This window comes from Typopeltis vanoorti, chromosome 4 (genome assembly GCF_054136105.1).
Source record: "Typopeltis vanoorti isolate ZY-2024b chromosome 4, IOZ_Tvanoo_1.0, whole genome shotgun sequence".
In the NCBI taxonomy this organism is placed as follows: Eukaryota; Metazoa; Arthropoda; class Arachnida; order Uropygi; family Thelyphonidae; genus Typopeltis; species Typopeltis vanoorti.
Window position 1 is genome coordinate 8149513 of NC_143552.1, and position 22202 is coordinate 8171714.

At 36.3% G+C, this 22202-nt stretch overlaps 1 protein-coding gene across 1 annotated transcript in view; it reads left to right on the forward strand.

Moving 5' to 3' along the window:
* The window catches only part of tws (protein phosphatase 2 regulatory subunit tws), a 508363-nt gene that overhangs the window by 63738 nt on the left and 422423 nt on the right, over positions 1–22202 (forward strand). The gene's annotated exons all lie outside the window — the stretch shown is intronic.

The window sequence follows — 22202 nt, forward strand, 5'->3', positions numbered from 1 at the left end:
TGTATAGTTAGTAGGAAGCAGTATTTCATTGTAGCAGTTGAATACAGATGGTATGGCAACATGATGTAAACTCAGTGGCTCTAAGAGAAGTGTCACCGTGGGCTGTCACATTTGTGGCATGTCCATATGTGTCATTGCCGCTCAACTGGAGTATCCAAAATCAATAGTTGACAATGTGATCACCAAATGAAGACGTTCTGGCATCACTAGTGCAGGAAAACACCCAGAACAGCTGCCGAAAACTGACAGGGACAGGAGGGTGTTAAAATGGATGGTACACAAAAATTGGCACAGACCATTGGTGATGAGTTCCAGATCACCAATACCACCATGGTGAGTAATAATACTGTATGAAAAGCACTCCATTTACTGGGTTTCCAACACAGAGCTGCAGCACACAAGCTGAACATCACAACAATGAACAAGGCGGCTCATCTGGCCTGGTGCAAAGAGTGTGTAAACTAGACAATTGACCAGCGGAAAACGGTACTCTGCAGCGATGAATCAAGGTTCACTTGTTTCCAATCTGATGACAGGGTGTGGAGGCAGTCTGGTGAACGCTTGTTACTACAGTGTGTTGTACCCACAGTAAAGTTTGGTGGTGGAGGAGTAATGATGTGCAGTACATTCAGCTGGTTTTGAGTGGGATCACTGTCATTGTCCGTGGTTCCATGAAGATAGCTCAGTACTTTAATAATCTGGATAATCAAGTACTGCCTACACTGTGGAGTTTTAATGGAGTGGACCCATGTTACTACCAAGATGATAATGCCTCATGCCATAAAGCTGCAGCTGTTATGGAATGATATGAAGAGATCAGTGTTAATTGACTGCTCTGGCCTTCTGCAGAATCCTGACCTCAACCCCATTGAACATTTCACCTGATTTCTACTGCACATTGGTAGAAAGCCTCCTTTAAAAGGTGCAGGAGGTGATCAAAGCCAAAGGTGGGCATACATGATATTAGGGTTCACCTGCTGGAATCAATTGTAAATTTCTAAAGTGTCCAGACAGTTATTGGTAGATAGTGTAGTCACTAAAAAATTAAATTATTGTATGTATGTATGGTGACACACAAATATATACAGAAAATACTTGAGACATAATATTTTTAAAATTTAGAGTAATCTTTATAATATATATTTAAAACAGAAGTCAACATTTTGTCCCTTGAGGCAGTTTCTCAGACTTTTTCTAAAAGTATAACTGACCTGATTCATTAGGTAATTTATTGTAGCTGCTTGGTGCTAAGTACTCAAATGATTTAAAAAAAATTCTTTGTCTTGTTAACTACCAGCAAGTTCCAGCCACAATGTAAACCATAGTCTACATTATATACAAAAAAAAAATTGTTGTTATTTCTGACATATAGTATACAATTATATAGAAAGTTTCTGTAATGACAAAATGTTAAATGTCAAACAGGTCACTAGTTGAATATGCAAAGGTATCAGTAATGGCTATAGCTCTGATTATTTTATTTTCTATTTGAATCAAAGGAAACATTGTTGCAGTAATCTCCATCCCATCAGGTGATACCATATTGCAGTGAAGAATTCTGATTTATTAATTTTTTATTTTGTATTATGCTTAATTATGCTACGTTGGTTCTAAAATCTTTATTTGATAGTATTAAAATTTATTGTATTGAATTCATTAAAAAAATGGACTTTGTTTTTAAGAGGATTAATTATGGAAAATGCTAGCTTCTTTACATAGTTTAGTTCACTCTTTAGTTTCTGCAATTGCCAGTGATGGCAGGCCTTTTAGAGTTCTAAAACTATCTCCAGAAATGTCCTGTATCTGTTTATGAAATCACTGTTTTTCTGTATTGTGTGTAATATTAACAGTTGATATGCATGACGAACACAATCTTTCATTATTGCTTTAACCTTCCTTAGTTGATGTGGTAGCTGTTCACCAAAAAATTGATGTGAAGTGTACAATGAACTATTATTATTATTATATAGGCACCTCACTGGATTCTGAAGACTTATCCTATGCTATAAAACCCTTTGAGCAACTTAAATGTTTCTATTATATCCCCTCTTTTTTCTCCTATCAACCAACTTCTGCAATCCACACACCTTTAATCTATCCTCATAGGGAACATTCCACAGGACACTCACCATCATGGTCACTCGCCTCTGAATCCTCCCCACTGCTTCCTCATCCCCCAAAAAACCCAGGGGACTAGACTTGAGCATAGTAATCCAGATGTGGACATAAGGCCTTATAAAGTGAATAACTTCCTTATCACTACTTGTTTATGTGTTCTTCAATAGCCAAGTAATCTTATGGGCTACCTTAGCAATACAAGGTGTGTTCCAAAAAAAAAGAAAAAGAAAAATCCGAACTTTTGCTATAAAGACTTCATTGCTCATTTTACAACATTTTAAGCACTGTCCCCTTCAAAGTAGTTCACTCTACTTGCAGTATATACCATTCCCAACATTTCTTCCATTGTTGAAATGCTTCCTGGAGTGCACTTTCTGTGATGATACAGAATCTCCCGAATCTCCTGTACGGTTTTGAAATGATGTCCTTTCAAAGTTTCGACTTCCTTTTAAGTTTGGGAAACAGGAAAAAGTGTGCTGGGGCTGTCAGGAGAATAGGGTGGATGGTGTACAACGGATGTCTGATGTTTTGCCATATAACTGTGGATGAGGAGTGACGCATGAGCCAGCGCATTGTTGTGGTGCAACATCTAAGTCTGGTTTTCCCACAATTCAGGCTTCTTCCTGTGCACAGTATCCCTCAAATTTGCAAAAACTTCATGGTACAACTCTTTGTTTATGTGGTCATCTGATCAAATGATAATTTGATAATACAATGCCTTTCCAATCAAAAAAAAGTTCGGTCTTTTTTTGAACAAGCCTTGTGTGTCCTCTAAACTTTAACTGTGTCTACCACCATCCTGAAATCTCTAGCTTCATCTATTTACTGGAGAGCAATGGCATCAATGTGATACACGGTTTGTAATCTATTTATCCCAAAATGCATAACATTTCTCTATATTAAACTGACACCCATTAACTTTTGCCCATACTGAAAGCCTATTTAGATCGTCCCTGCAAGCTATCCACATCACCTTGATTAACTATTATTCTACCTAATTTTGCATCATCAGCAAACAACTGAATATTTCCTTTCAGGTTATTTCCTACTTATACTCCTGCATTTTTTATTGTTATTGTAAGTCTGTTTTTTATTTAAATGAATCACTAAACATTAATCTTAACAGCAGGTACTAAGGAGCTGATTACTTATGCACAACCTGTATGTACTTATAGTGCATCAAATCAGTTATCTTTCTGGTGAAAAATCAGTCATGTGTAAGCATCCACTATGACTACTGTGTGAAGCAAAGGTGGTGGCAAGGCAAAAAAACCAATGGCAAAAGAGCACCGGAACAAAAAAAAATGTTATACAAGTTCTGTTTCCACTGGCTACATGCTTCCTGAGCAAAAATAGATGAATCACCGCACATGCTATTTATCGACTTCAATCAGTGCTTTTCTGTTCATTGTGCCGCCATGCTGTTAAGCAGCTCCTGAACTTAGTCTAAATGAGTTAAGAACCTTGAATGGCACTTCAATACTATCAACTAAACTTTTCCTCTAAATACGAGAGCTAGAAGCTAAGATTCGAACAAATTGATGATCAGCACCGCAACGCAAGTTCACCCTTGCCTATAAATGAACTCTGCTACCTAATTGCAGCAACATACACGAATCAATGGAGGCCAAAAACAAAAATTACAGTGCTGTTATTTTGAACTTTCTAATGGAATGGAAAATTATTAAAAGAAGACATTGCCAAATTAACAGAAAATGCAACTGCGATTCTAAAAATATTATCATTGCCAGATTCCATCATTTCATATCCATAAATAAAAGAAAGGATGGAACTAACTTTCCATGCCTTGTAAAAGTGACTTGTGACATGCCGACAAGCACATCTAAATAAAACTAAACTAAAATAACTAAATTAATATTAACAGTGATCAACAACAAGTTTACAGACACTTGCCCCAATTGCTCATATGTGCTCGATCAGACCTAACATTTGCCCAAAGAGAACAACATCGTCATCTTTGAAAACAAATTGAAGAAAAACGCCAAAATGGAGAAAACAATTGGATCATAGAGTACAAACAAGCTAAATTAATGCAAAAATAAAGTGATGCCACTAGTAGCTGCCATGGAGACCAGTTTGCAGTCATTGCATAGGAAATATAAAAGACCCTTGTGGTCAAATATATGCCTCACAGAACCTTGCATATCCACACACCAACATCCGTGGTCTCAACTCCAACCTTAATGTCCACTACCATTTTCAGTCTACCAAACCCCACCTACTCTTTTTTTCAGAAACTCGAATCTTGCCTCCCCTCAGAACTATTCATCTCAACCTTCCAAACTATACAATCTTTAACTCCTTTTGACCTCAAAAAAGAGTGTATCATACATTATCTGCACATACATCCACACTAATGCATGTCCAGACAGCATCCAACCTAGAATCGCCCAACTTTTACCTTCTTTAGTTGAAAATATCCCTTTCCCTCATTCAAATTCATCTGCTGTTTTTATGGCTCCTCTAATGCCACCAATCAGTCTGGGCTCTTTAATTTCTTCTCCTTAAAAATTGATTTTCTCTAGTTCCACTTTTCCAAAGGCGATATCATCCTCCCAAAAGATTTTAATGTTCACAACACCAACTGGCTTTCCTCTTCCATTTGCACAGATCTTGCAGGCAGAGATGCTGAAACACTTGCTGTCACCAATAACTTTACATAACTTGTTCAGATGCCAACCAGAATACCAGATAACCCAAACTACTCCCCAAATACCCTAAATCTCTTCCTCACCAACCACCCTTCCATATACATAGTGAATGTAGTTGGCTTCCTAGATAATTCCGAACACAATCTAGTGCTCATCTCTTCCCCCATGCAACAATGCTTACACAGCTACTCCCATACAAGATTAGTTTGGCATTATAACAGTCCAAGTGGGACAGCCTTCTGTGACTTATATCCCTCATTCCCATTATTGGACTATTGCTTCCTGCCTTCTAACCCAAACATATGCATCAAACTTATCAGCAAAGTAATCCTCACTAGCATGGAAACATGCTTTCTCCACACTACTCTGAACTGTCATTCCTTAACTAAACATTGGTTCTCCAAAAATTATAGTATGCTTGATTTAGAAATCAAGCATACTATACCGATTATAGTATAACTGGTATAGTATATAACTGTTATATACTGTACCAGTCATACTATAACTGTTATATATACTATACCAGTTATAGTATGCTTGATTTAAAAATCAAGCATACTATAATTGGCTCAAAAGAAGAACTCCGTCCTCTTTTAGAGTTTATACTCAAGCCCGAAATAGCTGCAAAAAAACTATCATTGCTTCCAAAACAGAGTTACAAAGAGCAAAATTCAGGAAACTAGGAGTCTGTCCAAATGGCAGCTGAGCCTTTTGGTTTCTCTTGTCAAAACAGTTGGTTGTAACTTTTGTCCAACACTATTCCCACTCCTATCATACCCAGATGGTCTTGCATATCTCCCACAGAATAAGCCAATCTCCTGGCTTCACACTTTGCTTCCAATGCATGCATGACTTACAATGGTAAATGCCCCCAACCATTCCAGATGCCCAGCATACAATGTTCCCTATATACAGGGTGGCCATAAAATAACTTTCCCTCTTTGGAGGCATCTGTAGCTAAAACCAATAAACAGAATGAGACCAAATTTTATATCGAGACTTTTGAAGGCATGGGGAGATGATTTCCACGAAAAAAAGATTTAGTACCAAAAGTCGCCAGTAGGGAAAATTTTGGCGCTGGCGGAGCCGAAAGCAGTCAACTATTTGCAGTAAACGCAGGTAAAAATGATTATGCAAATTTTACTGTGCGTACGTGACAGCAGCGCCACCAATTCCACTTAAAAAGGGATTGGGAACATTCAGGAAGTTATTCTAATGACTGTCGGGTTATCAGTCGGTTCTTTCCGACAGCATGGCCGCCTTGATCCCTGGACATCACTCCATGTGACTTTTGGCTGTGGGAGTATTTGAAATCCGTTGTGTATGTTGATGGCGTTCCCAACTTGCATGTCTTGAAAGAGAATATAAAACGGGCTGTTATGAACATCCGATCCGACTCCTTACACTCAGCTGTAGAGCATGTTGCACACCAGATGCAATTTGTTGTACACAAGAAAGGTCAGCACATTGAAAATTGTGTATGTGGTTCAGGGGACCCTGATTCTGATGAATAAAACATTATTTCCTGTGAGTTTAATCACTACATTAATTTCTGTCTCTCTCGCAAGTTGTTGTTTTAGTTTAATTATTATTATTATTATCATCATTGTAACGCACCACATATCTAGCTGGAATGAGTGACGTGGCTGTCACTAACACCGTCGAAATGTTATTATTCCATTTTATCTGCCTTTAATGTAATTATCTTGTTTTTGGCTCTGCCAGCGCCAAAATTTTTCCCATCAGCGACTTTTGGTACTAAATCTTTTTTTCGCAGAAATCATCTCCCTGTTCCTTCAAAAGTCGCAATATAAAATTTGATCTCATTCCGTTTATTGGTTTTAGCTACAGATGCCTCCAAAGAGGGAAAGTTATTTTATGGCCACCCTGTACTTTTGCCAGAAAGAGAAAAGGAAAATACTGTCCAATTCAGACACAAAAAAAGTCTTCTGTCCCTGATGGCATTCCTCCAATTGCCCTGAAAGTTTGTTCACCAGAACTGACTCCTGTCCTATGTTGCCTGACTATGCTCTCTTACTCCACTGGTATCTATCCCACAGCTCAAAATTTGGCCTATATTCAACCCATTCTCAAGAATGGTGATAAATCACCATCTAACTTCTGCCATATCTCACTCACCTCAGTCCTTTCTAAAGTAATGGAAAAAATCATCAATTCCCAACTCCTATGCTACGTTGAAGGTACTCACCTAATGAACGACTGCCAGTATGGATTCCATCGCTGCTGATCAACAGGAGATCTGCTCACATAATGTCACCCATCTCTGGATAAATGCCATGGAGAAGTTTGATGAATCTCAAGTGGTTGCACTTAATATCTCCAAAGCTTTTTTACTAGGTCTGGAACAAAGGCTTACTAAGCAAACTACCATTGTTTGGGGGCTGTATCAGGAGTTCTGTAGTTGGATTGCCAGATTTCTCTCTGGGCACACACTATATGAGATGGTGGATAGTTCCTTGTCATCTCACCAATCCTCTTCCTGGTATATGTCAATGACCTACTTCAGTTGACCTCAAACCCAGAACAGTTTTGCAGATGACAGCACATAGGACTCCTCCCTTTCATTTGATAAACCTTACTATACACAACTCGCCTCAACCTACAGAACATCAACCACCACTGCCCTCGTTTCTGACATCCAAGCATTCCTCCAATGGGATTCAGATAACATTGCCAATTTCAATGTTAATAAAATCCAGTTCTGTCTTATTTCTCACTAAAAAGAACCATGTTCACCATTTTCTTCCAGTATGACTTTTGACAACACCCAAATTTCCAGACAAGATGAGATTTCTCTTCTTGGAATTACCCTGACATCAAGTCTCTCCTGATAAACACATCACAACCATTGTATTCTTAGCTTCTAAAAAAACTAGGATTTTTCTTTTGCTTAAGATGTTACTTCACCCCTGAATAGCTGTTAACCTTATACAGAGGAGAGCAATTAGACTTATTCATGACCCATCTCTTAGCAACTCACTCCTCCCATTTTTGCACATATGTTTGGTTTCTGCAGTATGTGTATTCTATAAACATTTCCATTTCCCATGGAAATGTTCATCTGATGTGACATCAATAATTCTCCCACTTAGTACTAAGCTCGTTGGAACACGTGCAGCTACTACTCAACATCCCTTCACAGTGCACCTTGAAACAAACAGAACAAGTTTCTTTTCCTCTTCTTTCATCCCTGCAACTGTTGTATTGTGGAACAGTCTTGCCCCTGTTGTGTTTCCCAAGGAATACAATATACAGTCTTTCAAATCAAATGTAAACAAGTTCCTCCTTTCCGAACCCACTACCCATATACGGTACTAATGTGCTATTGGTTGATCAACCAACCGCTCGTGTATGGGCTCATCATAAAAGAAAAATTTAATTTGACTTTTATGTTGCATTGTTTTTTGAATATGAAATCAAATGATGGTTTATATTATACTGAAATGGAGGATATAATGGATCTACCTATATTTTATAGCCAAATGTAGAAAGAAAGGGAATTTCTAAAATTAACCAGTGAGCTTGCATCGTTTAAATAGTGCAAGCTATTTAAACGATACAAACTCATAACTCATATATTTATCATTTATTAATGCATTGTTTAAGTTTCACTACCCTGAAACATCAGGTTTAGAATTCAGATTGACCACGTTTTTTCAAACTCATTCAATGCTGTAACTAAGTTATGTCAAAGTTAAATTTTACTTGTTATCTCTAGTTGGGTACATAATAAAAAAAAAAAAGTGAGTTAAGAAGCATATATTTATCTTATATAAGATACTATAATAGGAAATATCAAGGATACATCTATGTTTTATATTCAAAATGTGGAAACAAATGAAAGTAAGAAATGTAAAAAATTTACTAGAATTGCTTACGAGAAGGTTGTTTTTACAAACTCTTGTAAATTTTCGAAACAAACTTTTTAGTTTCTTTCTACATTTGACTGTAAAATTCGAGTGGATCCATAATATCCTCTGTTTCAATATTTTTTTCTTTAATGTTGGACATCTTGCCACTTTACTTAAACATTTGACATATATTTATTATTATTATTATTACTTGACACCTCCAGGGAGTCCCAGACTCATCGAGGGGAGGGTATTTGCTCTACAACTCTCAATTTCCACTAGAACTGCATTATCTACACCAATACTGTCCACCACTAGTATTTTAACAGACAATCACAAACATCCATGCCCACGGTGGGATTTGAACCCACTGCCTTTAGGGAGAGTGGATACGCTAACCACTCGGCCAACCAGGCCAGCCTTTAGTGAAATCAAATTTTTATTTTATCAAAGAATATCCTAATAGCCTTCATTTTGGCAATGCAAATTAAACAAAAGTAGGATCTATTAAAGATACATGCTTGTTTCATAGCCATGTACTGTCCAATCACAGATGCAAGACTCCTCAACTGTTCTGCTAGTGGCAGATGAAGGTGAATCCATTCCAATAATAGGATAATCAATGCGTTTTGTGGGATGGGTGTTTATTATTACATATTGGAAAATTAGCATTTCTTTTATGAAATTTCTAGTTTTTAAAGTGGTAACTATTTTGCTTGTATAACAGTTGAAAATTTTGTGTATAAAGCATGTGTTGGTGACGAATTCATACATCACCTCATTCCTTTCTCTCCTTCAATATGAATTGACTCTTGGAACTGTGCCAGCTACGGTTCTCGTAACTGTGGGCATACTATACTATACTACTTAAGAAACTTTCCAGTTTCTTAAAGTAGTGCATGAAATATGGATTGATATGCTTATTTTACTATGCCAAAATGAATACATTTAGCTTCTTGATAATTACTCTTAAGCATGGACTGCTGTTCACTTAATGAAAAATACAATTCTCTGAAGCAGTTGTTTTGGTTTCTAATAAGGATTCTTGTCATTGCAAGGTTTCCTTGATCTCTGTTTGAAACAACTGTCAGACCAGTAAAACCTTAATCAAAAGAATTAATAAAGAGCAAATATACAGATGCCTCAGTAGTGTGTGTTTTAAGTTGTGCACATGAGAATGTAATCTTTGTCAAGGTAAGGCAACTCTGATGCTTGGCAAAGATTATATTCTCATAAGCTCTCTTGTCAGTTTGAAATTTGCAAATTTTCTGTGTGTGTGTGTGTGTGTGTGTGTGTGTGTGTTCATTTATTTTTAAGTGGTTACATGATTATTAGGTGAAGTGTTATTACACGTTTTTTTAATCTTTCTTCATTATGCAATTTGGTCAAAGTGCTGATATTTGGCCATAGCATAATTAAATTTTATAAATAAATATTTTGTGCAAAAAAATATCAATTTTTAATTTATTTTTTTCTAATTTTTTTTTCAAAACATTTTTTTATAAAATTTAATTTGTTATGATTTGGTTAAGTATTCACAGCTTCTGCCAAATCCAGCTTCGGCACACTTGCTCTCATTAATTACAAATTCTATTAATAGTTTTGCTGATAGCACACTACTAGTCGGACATTTATGACAAATCTTGCAGTGCTGAAAGATCTCGTGCTTGAAGATCATCTGTAATAAGTGCCCTGAACACTGATCATTGCAGTATCCTTGACTGGAGCGAAATCAACCAAGTCACCTTCATTGCTTGCAAGTGCTTCGTAGTTTTGCTTGTTTTTCTTGGTAAAATGACCTCAAATCTAATCCATTTATTTTTGATAATGTTCAGCTTATCAGTCAAGACCAAGTCTCTCTTCTCGGAGTGACTCTTGCTCCAGACCTTTAATGAAACAATCATATCATTTCAACAGCATCATTGGCTTCCAAAGAAAAAAATGTGCTTCTTTTTCTGCTCAAGTTATTCAATCTGTATAAATCCCATTTCCGACCGACAGTTGAATACTGCTGTCTTATTTGGAATGGTATACCTAAGAGCTCCCTAAAAATTCTTGATGCAGTCTGATTGATTAATGACCAGTATTTATAATTAATGATTATAAAATAAATAATAAATAAATAAAAATAATTATTATTTTATTTCTTTTCTATACAAAGTTCATTACAGTAATCATATCCAGTGCTTAAACTGTTGTAGACAGATTTGACAGAAATGTCTCAATATAACCTATACAGATCGATTCGAAATCTGTGCACGTTTTGAAGAATTCTAATTGTTTCTCTTCTCTCTCTCTCTCTCTCTCTCTCTCTCTCTCTCTCTCTCTCTCTCTCCCCCCCTTCCAAGAACATAATTATAAATACTCTGTGTAATTTTCTACTTGTTTGATATTTTTAATTAGGTATATTTCACAAGTAGTATTAGAAATCTATTACCATATTTATTCGAATATAACTCACACTTTTTCCCAAAAAATTAAAATTAAAAAATCATGGTGCGAGATATTATGCATGGATTTTTGGAAACTAAAGTTTTCAGGAAAAATATGTATGATTTACCAAGAATCTCCTATTCGCTATCGCTACTTCTAGCCTCGAGAGCAGTTTCCTTGTGTGTGTGTGTGTGTGTGTGTGTGTGTGTGTGTGTGTGTGTGTGTGTGTGTGCGCATTGTTAAAATCATCTACCCAAATAGCGTCGTCATCTCTTACATCCAGGGCATTAGAGGTGCCAGTTTTAAAAAAAACTCTTGGCAGTTATTTCTGGTGAAATCATTTTCCAAGCTCTCAAAATCCAATTGCACAACAGTTCTAATGATGGTCTCTTAATCTTCACTGCTGGAGTCAGGCATAGCATCCACTCCATGTAGAATTTTCGTACATAGTCCTTGAATCGTTTGTTGATCAATACATCCAAGGGCTGTAGACAAGGTGTTAGACCACCAGGAATAATGGCCACATCAGTCTTCATATCCAAAAGTTTTATTATTTCAGGTCCTAAGTGTCCATGGAAGCTATCTCACATGAGGAGAGCCAGGTGTTGAAATAATGCCCATGGCCATTTGTCTCAACCTGTTCTAATCCATTCTCCAAACAATGTAGTGTCCATTCATCTGTTTTTTTTTGTTTTTTGTTTTGATGAATTTGTTTTGTTACATGAATTCCAGGAGGGAATTTCCTTTTCTCTTTTATGTAGGGAGGCAACTTTCTTCCATCTGTAGTAATTGCAAGCATGATCATGTATCACTGTTTTTCACTTTTAGTTCTGTGTATTATTACACTTTTTTTCAACCGTTTTCTGTTGTTGATTTTGCGGCATGTTGACATCGAGAGGTGTTTGATCAGTATTGGCTATTTGTGATAACATATAGTTATTGCGCTTCCTAAGTTGAATCACATAGTGATGAAAATCCATCAATTCTTCCTTGAAATCTTTTGGCATTCCCTTTGTCGAAAGAGGATGTCTTTCGACGAAGGGAAAGACTTTCCTCAGGAAACCTTGGCTCACTTTCAGATTTGTGCAACTGATGCCTCGTATTGTAGCTAACTCACACACTTTGAAATGTAATATTTTGTGCGAAACACAGCAACAATCTTTATGCAAAACTAACACATATTTAAAGAAACTTTTCACTTTTAGGTCCTCAGAATGCTTTTCTTGACTTATTGGTGCAAATTTCTATTTTGTTCATTTCAAGCTCTGCTTTCACTTCTCATTAGTCATTTGTGAAGGATTGTTCATTATGTATCTCAAGTCTTGTAATTACTGGTGATTTTTGCTTGAAATATAGAGAAACATTCAAAGTTATAGTATTGGTTTTAAACTCATTTGCATTTAATATCATACATTAAATTAAATCACAGTAAACTCAGCCTACAGCTCGATTGCCATGTTTTTTTGCAAAGTCAATAACTTTGAGTTTAAAACCAGCACTGTTTAAAACCTTGTGGGGCTCATATTTTATTATTTTTGTTGTGCTATTGAATGTGCCGTACAGATAGGATTTGAACCATTATTTAGTAACTCCTCGAATACCATATCTAGACATTTTCAGCAGTAGTAGGTCACGATGAGCACATTCGAACTCCATAGATATGTAAAAAAAAAAAAAAAAAGGCCGCTGTGTACATTCCTTTATTTATTCCACTATAAACTGTTTTATGCAATTCCAGTGCTTTTGTGGTATTGAATCATGATCTAATTCCATATTGATTAGAATTATGCATCCCTTAAAGATGCATAAAAGAATATGCCATTTAGATTTAATAATTTTTTCATTAAGGTTTCAACAATCTTTGAGACTGCAGATAGTATAGAGATTGGTCTGTAATTTCCGATTTCATTTCTGTTACTTCTTTTAAATAGTGGAATAACTGAAGCAATCTTAAAGTGTTCTATAAATATTCCATTTTCAAAAGATTTATTAATGATATGTCTAAAGAACTTTGTTTAATGATAATATTTAGTTTTTCGACATCTATATGGTTGCATCCCATTTTTTCTTTTTTTTAAAATTTCTGATTACTACACTCTTTACCTCATCTTCATATACTGCATATAGATTCATGGAATTCTTAATCCATGGACGGTGACACATACTATATCCTCTGTGTAGGATCAAAATTACAACTACCATAATTTGTAAAGTGGTTGTTCATTTCATTAAGTACAATTGTGACGTCATTTGTCCTTTGGGAATGTGCGTGTATTAGCAATTATGTTAACCAATCCCCATTCTTTACTTTTATCATTCATATAGGAAAGAGATTTCGTTAAGAGATAATGTCCTTTCATGTTTGATTTTTTCCTTTAATTGCTTAGTGAAACTTTTATAGTCATGTTCAAAAGTTAAATTGTAGGGATTATTTATATGCTTATAATAAATCTTTTCTTTCATCCTTATATTTTTTAGTTCATCTGTTATCCAGCATGTGTGAACATCCTTTTTCACAGCAACTCTTTTGTAATATTGCAATTTGCTGTCTGCATATTTGATCATTTTGATAAAATCCTCATATAACTGATTTGAATGTAATAGATCATTTTGAGGTAGTTGATAATTTTATATGTCATTGTTAAATTTATTATAATTGGTGTCAATTTCAGATTACAGATTGCAGAGGATACCTCATAGGCCATTTTGTTTCTTATAAATATGTGATTAATACAACTTACTCAGTTGTTTACGTCTCGTATTGCAATCAGTGTATGCAAGAAACTCGTGTAGATAATATAATTTTATATTTTTCAATTTTTCTAAGTTTGGTCATTATGCTTTTATAAACTGAAATACACTTAATATTAAACACAGTTTAGCATCATGATGTTCAGTAATATAAGGTATTAAACAAAATTAATTTTTCTATACTTTTAAAATCATACACTTAATACTGAAGTTCTTTTGTTTTTTTTTACCTGTAATTAAAAACGAGAGCCACCGTAGTTCAGTCAGTATAGATGAAGCTCTTTGGTTGGAGAGATCTGGGTTTGATTTTTGTCCATGACTTGAGGAGCCTTTGTCTAGTCTCTTTTGATTACAGGTGAGTCAACCAGTTTCATGCTGAGCTAGAGGATTTTTTCGCTTGCAACCCCTTGGTTTTTGTACCTCAGATCAGGCAAAAACCGGTCATGTGAACACACACCTCTACAGACGTAAGACACCCCCAGAATAGGGATTAACCAGCCTATTCTATAAGGACTTTGGTTTCAAATACCTAAGAGGGTGGTCTGAAAAGTTCTTGGCATAACAATGAAAAAAAAACAAATTTATAATTTGAAAATTATTTTTATTTTTCAACATAATCTCTCTTAAGACTAATACATTTATTCCAGTGATGCTCCATCACCATTATCCCATCCCTGTAGTGGTTCTCAGTAAGATCTGCAAAATACCCCTCTGCAGCTGCAATCACCTCTTGATTTGAAGAAAAATGCTGACAGTGAGTAAGAGATTTAGTTTTGGGATGAGACAGAAGTCAGAGGAAGCCAAATCTGGGGAATAGGGTGGATGTTCCAACAATTCATAGTGCAGATCCCTTAAATTTTGCATTGCCGAAACACCTTTGTGGGCAGGTGCATTGTCCTAATGAAAGATCGTTTTTTTTTCCTGTGAACTGGGTCTTTTCTCACGAATTTTTTTGTCTAGTCTGGTTAAAAGATCGGAATAATATTCCCCGGTTATTGTTTTGCCCTTTTCAAGATAATTGATAAACAAAATGCCTTTAGCATCCCAAAACACCAATGCCATGAACTTTCCTGCTGATGGAACCGACTTTGTCTTCTTTGGCGCTGAACAACCGGCTTCTGTCCATTGTTTTGACTGACGTTTGGATTCTGGTGTGTAATGGTGAATCCAAGTCTCATCCATAGTAATAAATCAGCGCACAAAATCAGTTTTATTCTTGTTAAAACGCTCCAAGCACTGTTCAGAGATTTTCATGCGAGTGCGTTTTTGATCTGATGTGAGCAAGCGAGGCACCCATCTTGCGCAAAGCTTTTTCACTTGCAATTCTTCATGCAAAACATATCCTACACATTCTTTTGAAATGCCTATAGTCTCAGCAATTTCACACACTTTTACTCGCCGGTCATCCAATACCATATCGTCCACTTAATCAACGATTTCTGGTGTTGTTACACTTTTTGGATGTCCTTCATGTGGATCATCTTCAAGGCTGGTACAGCCATGTTAAATTAAACTCATCAGCCCATTTTTCTTAATTGTCGAAAATGAAGGAGAAGAGTGCCCATAAACTTTTATGAACTTTGAATGAATTTCTTTTGGCGTTAAACCTTCTTTTACAAAGAATTTTATAACTGACGATATTCAATTTTATCCATTTCAAGGGATACAGACAACACTTTTGCTTCAGACAGCTGTATAAAACAAAGTACTTGATAGAATGATTTGCAATTTCACATGGATGCTTATGACAGATGTACCAACTTAGAAAAAAAAAATCTTGCTAAGAGTGTTGCCATCTATGGTAAAGGCCTAGAACTTTTCAGACAACCATAGTAAAGTGTAGGTCTATGCATGAATGTAAATCAGGAAAGAAGGAAGCAATTAAAAACAATAGTGATTACTAATACACAAGATTTCAATTTGTCTTTATGAATGAATCTTAAAATTGTTGTTTGTTTTAAAAACATCAATTAAAAAATCTTTGTTTTTTTTTCCACCAACAGATTTCTCCCCTTTGAATTGAAATGTATTGTTTGGGGACAAATTGTAAATAATAAAAAAAAAAAAGTCGTGTTTTGTATGGTAGATGTCATTGAAATCCTTCCTGATTTCTGCTTAAACATCATCATCATCATCATCAAATTCCTGCCATGTACCCTCAAGGGGTGTACAGGATATGACAGTACTACATGAAAAAATTACATCATTACTAACTTCCTATCTACAATTTTCCTCCAAATCAGTCTGTTACTTGTCAAGACTCCAACATTATCAGATCTTATATTTCTATCGTCTAAGGCACTTTGTACCGTATCAATCCACCTATATCTTGGTCTTCCTCTGGGTCGTTTTCCTGCCAACCTGGCAGAGAACACTTGTTTTGCTAATCTTTCCTCTCCCATTCTATTTAAGTGACCATACCATCTGAGATTAGCTCTGCTAACGCATTCCTGGATGCTGACAATGTCAAGTTCTTTCCTAATATCCTCATTTTTAATATGATATTGCCATTGATGCCATCTGTTCACGCCTCCAATCTTTCTCAGGACTCTCATATCTGCGGTCTCCAGTCTTTGGTCAAGTGTTTTACTTCTGACCCAGCTCTCAGATCCATAAGTTAAAATTGGTTTGAACACAGTCTTGTATACAGCTAATTTAGTGTTCCGACTAATTTCTTTCTTATTCCATATGAATTTATTCAATTGACTTCCCACGATACCAGCTTTGCTGATTCTGTTGTCTATTTCTATATTTAGTTTACCATCTTCAGTAAAAATTGTGCCTAAGTAGCTGAAATGTTTTACTTGTTCCACAGGTTCTCCATTCACAACACAGTTGACATTTTCAATGATTCTGCCTATTTTCATTGTCTTTGTCTTTTTATTGCTGACCTTCATACCATATCTATTACAACAGCTATTCAATTTAGTCAGAGAATCTTGCAGACTTGTAGCGGATTTATTTAGAAGTATAACATCATCCGCATAAAGCAAAGAGCTGACATTAACATCTCCAATTTTGATATCAGGTTTAATACCACATTCCTTCATAATGTGATCCATATAGATAATGAATAACAGAGGGGATAATGTACATCCTTGTCTCACACCAGATTTAACATTAAACCATCTTCCTGTACTTCCTTCAATTCTAACTGCTGACTCACAACTCAAATAAAGACTAAGTATTGCTTGATATAATGCCCCATTGACACCATATAACTGCAGCGTATTGAATAGATTCTCTCTTCGCACCTTGTCATATGCCTTTTCCAAATCGACAAAACTTAAATACAGATCTTTGTTATATTCCCATGCTTTCTCGACTATTTGTCGTAAAGTGAAGATCTGATCCTGACAGCCTCTATTTGGCCTGAATCCAGCTTGTTCTTCACCAAGCTTTTCTTCCACAATTCTTCTCAACCGTTTCTCAAGTATACTTGCATAGATCTTGCCAGGAACACTCAGTAGGGAAATACCTCTGTAATTCTCACATTCAGTTTTATTTCCCTTTTTATATATGGGTACTATGAGAGCTCTACTCCAATCATCGGGAATTCGTCCCTCTGTCCAGGCTTTCTGAACTATGCAGTGCAACCACTGTAAGACTCTTATACCACCATACTTCAGCATTTCTGGTCGAATATCATCTACTCCTGCTGCCTTTCCACATTTCAAGGCTTTGATGGCTTTTTCTACTTCAAGTATAGATATGTATTCCTGACTGCATGCCTGGTCAGTGTTTTTTATCACTGTGCTGTCATCACTGCTTGTTTCATTTAGCAGTTTTTCAAAGTAATTACTCCATACTTCAAGGATATCTTTTTCTCCTGTTTTCATTTCACCTTTATCATCTCTAATTCCTTTTACAGCACTCTTTCCTCCATTCCTAAGCTTCTTCAACAACCTCCAGAATATTTTGCCACCTTCTTGATATTTATTTTCTATATTCTTGCCAAAGTCCTCCCATGACTTTTGTTTAGCTAGTTTTACACACTGTTTAGCTTTCTTACATTTGTCTCTGTATTCTGTAAGAGTAAAAGCTGACTTATTTGCCAGGAACTTTTGATATGCTTTCTTCTTTTCCTTCACTGCCTCTTTAACTTCCTGTGTCCACCAGGGAGTTCTGATTTTTTTATCTTTGCACACAACCTCACCACATGCCTCTCTGGCAGAATCAATCAATGTTTCCTTCAGAGTTTGCCACTGAATCTCCAAGGTTTAATTCCTGTTCTCAAACTCTTTCATTTTCTTTTCAATAATATTTCTGTATTTTAGTCTACAGTTTACATCTGAGAGCTGCTCAACTTTTATTCGCTTTAAAACTTTCTTACATGTTATTCTTTTCAATATGAAATTCAATTTTATTGTGCTCAAGACTAAATAGTGATCACTTCCAATTTCAAATCCTCTGTACACTCTGGTGTCCTGCACCAGCGAGAAAACATCACTATCAACAATAACATAGTCAATGAGACTTTTCTTATTCCTAGCCTCTTCTCTCCATGTGAATTTGTGCACATTTTTATGTTGGAACATGGTGTTAGTAATAACCAGTCCACGTCCTGAGCAGAAATCCAACAAGTATTTGCCATTATTATTAGCTTTGCTCTTTTCTCCAAATTTTCCCAAAATATTTTTGTATGTCTCACAATCATTTCCTACTCTACTATTTAGATCCCCAACAAGGACCAACTTTTCCTTTTTCATTGTGTCAGTTGCTTTTTCTAAAGCCTCAAAAAATTCCTCCACTTCTACCTTAGTAGAACCTTCTGTGGGACCATAGGCACAAATAAGTCTCATTGTCCAGTTCCCCATTCTCATATTTGCCCACATTACTCTACTTGAGACTGACTGCCATTCAAGAAGATTAGCCTCGTATTTTGTGTTGAATACTATGGCTACTCCTTCTTTTCCTTGATTGTTATTGCCTGAATATAACATTTTGTATTTATTGCTCAGAAAGATCTCACCAGTTTTGGTCTTTTTTGTTTCAGTCACCCCTATTATGTCGATCTGGTACTTATCTAATTCCTCAGCTAGCTCCATTTCTTTGCCATTCAGGCTTCTTACGTTGATAGTACCGATCTTTAACTCTGGTGATGTTGAGTTGGGGTTTGTTTTCAGATTTGTTCCAGTAGCTGACTTTTCGCTGTTCGCCCTGGTTCCCTGGCGAAAACAACGGGGGCCTTGTTTAACCGGGCGACGCCCCAGCCGGCATGAAATTTTGTCATGTTGTACCATCATTTTTTATTTTGGTTTAACCAATAAGAATACAATTTGGTCGGCTAAATCCCAAATTGCCAGCCCATCCTCGTTCGTTCAGTATCAAAGTAGATACCCAACAGGGTGCACCACGAGAAGGTGAGGATTGGACATTAGGTCAGAAGCCCTGGTCGGTTCTCCGCATTCCTTTAAAGGCTATGTGGAGGTCTCCTCTCAGTTATACAGCTTTGACCCTTAAGCACCCCTACTTACCTCTGCTTAAACATTCTGAATGCATTCATTTGCCATTATTGTATATGCAGACAGATTCTCCACTAATTTTTGTATAAGCGTGTGTTATTATTATTGTAATGGCACCTCATGGAGCCAGAAGACTCGTCACCAGAGACTCAACTATCCACACAATCTATCATACCTCTCCCTTGAACCCATTAATAGACCACACACTCACAACTGATTCTGGTAACCCATTCCACTTGTTCACAGCTGTGCAACCAAAAAATATAGTCCTCACACCCCTACTAACTACCTTTATTCAACATCCAGGGATGATCCCTTGTTCTGGCCCCTGTAGCCAGTGTTGAAACATTTCCCCTGTATCAATCCTGTAAAACTCTTTAAACAACTTAAATGTTTCTATCATAATCCCTTCTTTTTTTCCCCTATCAACCAACTTCTGCAATGTACACACCTTAATCTATTCTCATAGGGAATATTTCACAAAGCATTCACTATCTTGGTCACTGCTTCCTCATCTTCAAAAAAAACCCAGGAGATTAGACCCGAGCACAGTAATCCAGATATGGACATATCAAGGCCTTATCGAGAGGAATAACAATTTCCTTATCTCTGCTTGTTAATATCCAAATAATCTTATAGGCTACCTTAGCAATATCCTCTGAACTTTAACTCTGTCTACCACCACTTCTAAATCTCTAGTTTCATCTTTTCTGGAGTACTGTTCCATCAGTGTGGTACACAGCTGGTAATCTATTTGTCCCAAAATGCATAATTTTACATTTCTCCACATTAAACTTTTACCCATACTGACAATCAATCAATCAATCAGACATCATCAAATTCCTGACATGTACCCTCAAGGGGGGGTGTACAGGATATGACAGTACTACATGAAGAATTTACATCATTACTAACTTCCTATCTACAATTTTCCTCCAAATCAATCTGTTACCTGTCAAGACTCCAACATTATCAGATATTATATTTCTATCTTCTAAGGCACTTTTTACTGTATCAATCCATCTATATCTTGGTCTTCCTCTGGGTCTTTTTCCTGCCAACCTGGCAGAGAACACTTATTTTGCTGATCTTTCCTCTCCCATTCTATTCAAGTGACCATACCACCTGAGATTAGCTCTGCTAATCTCAGGTGGTATGATCATACTGACAGCCTATTTAAATCATCCTGCAAGCTCTGCACATCACCTTGCTTTACTATTACTTTACTTAATTTTGCATCATTAGCAAACAACTGAATATTTCCTTTCAGGTTATTTCCAATATCATTTATGTACAAATTAAATGACAATAGTCTCAGCACTGAATCTTGTGGCACACCACTAGTCTCCAGTTTTTTTTTTTTGCCTGGTTTCTGCCCCTCCATATACCACTTTGATATATCTGTCCAGCAGCCATCCTCTTTATCACTTAACTAGTGTCATATCCATCCCTGTTCGTATAACAGTTCCATGTATTATTCTGTCAAATGTCTTTGCAGAATACAGCAGAATGGTCGATTACTTTATCTAATTCAACTGCTACTACTCTATCATAAAAAGTCAGTAAATTACTATGGCATGATCTACATTTCATAAAGAAATGTTGCTCCTCATACAGTATCATAGTTTTATCCACCCATTCTTGAATTCTCTTTTTGACCAATTTTTCAGTACTTTTACCACCATGCCTGAGATACACTGATTTGTCTATAATTTGTAGCTGCAGTCTTAGAATTATTTTCCTCTCTTTCCACTTACTTGAAACTGTACCAGATCTGATCCTTAAAGAGCCTAGTCAGACGTACTGTCAGTTCACTTGCACATTCTCGCAAAACTTAAGCTGATTTTCCATCTAATAATTCAATCACAGCTGTATTTACATTGAGATTCTGCAATATCCAAAGAATCTCCAATTCATCCACCTTTGTTCCCACATTGGAGTCTGTCAGATATTAAAGCAGTAACCTCACCAGGATGATTATTGCAAAGTGGTTAGTCAGTAACTCAGCTATTTTATCTGCTTCTTTTACCTTGTGACCTCATCACTCATTAAGCTTAATCTTCCATTTTCATTCTTCCTCTTGCCACATAATGAAAGAACTCTGAGATATCCTTTGATCTGCTCAGCTAGCTTCATCTTGTAATCTAATTTTGCCTTCCTTGCCTGAGCCTTGTACTGTTTGTGAGGTTGGTCACTTTTCTCTTTATATAACCTCCACAGCATTTTCTTCTTCTGTAGCTTGTGCTTAATGATATTACTCATTCATCTAACTCCTACCTGATTAACTCTCCTTACCCATCATCATCATCAAATTCCTGACATGTTTACCCTCAAGGGGTGTACAGGATATGATAGTAGTACATGAAAAATTTACAACATTACTAACTTCCTGTCTACAATTTTCCTCCAAATCAGTCTGTTACTTGTCAAGAATCCAACATTATCAGATCTTATAGTTCTATCGTCTAAGTCATTTTGTTCTGTATCAATCCACCTATATCTTAGTTTGCCTCTGGGTCATTTTCCTGCCAACCTGCAGAGAACACTTGTTTTGCTAATTTTACCTCGTCCATTCTGTTTAAGTGAACCATACACCTGAGATTAGCTCTGCTAACGCATTTCTGGATGTTGACAATGTCAAGTTCTTTCCTAATATCCTCATTTTGAATATGATATTGCCATTGATGCCATCTGTTCATGCCTCTAATCTTTCTCAGGACTCTCATATCTGCGGTCTCTAGTCTTTGGTCAAGTGTTTTACTTCTGACCCAGTTCTCAGATCCATAAGTTAAAACTGGTTTGAACACTGCCTTGTATATAGCTAATTTCGTGTTCCGACTAATTTCTCTCTTATTCCATATGAATTTATTCAATTGACTTCCTACCATACC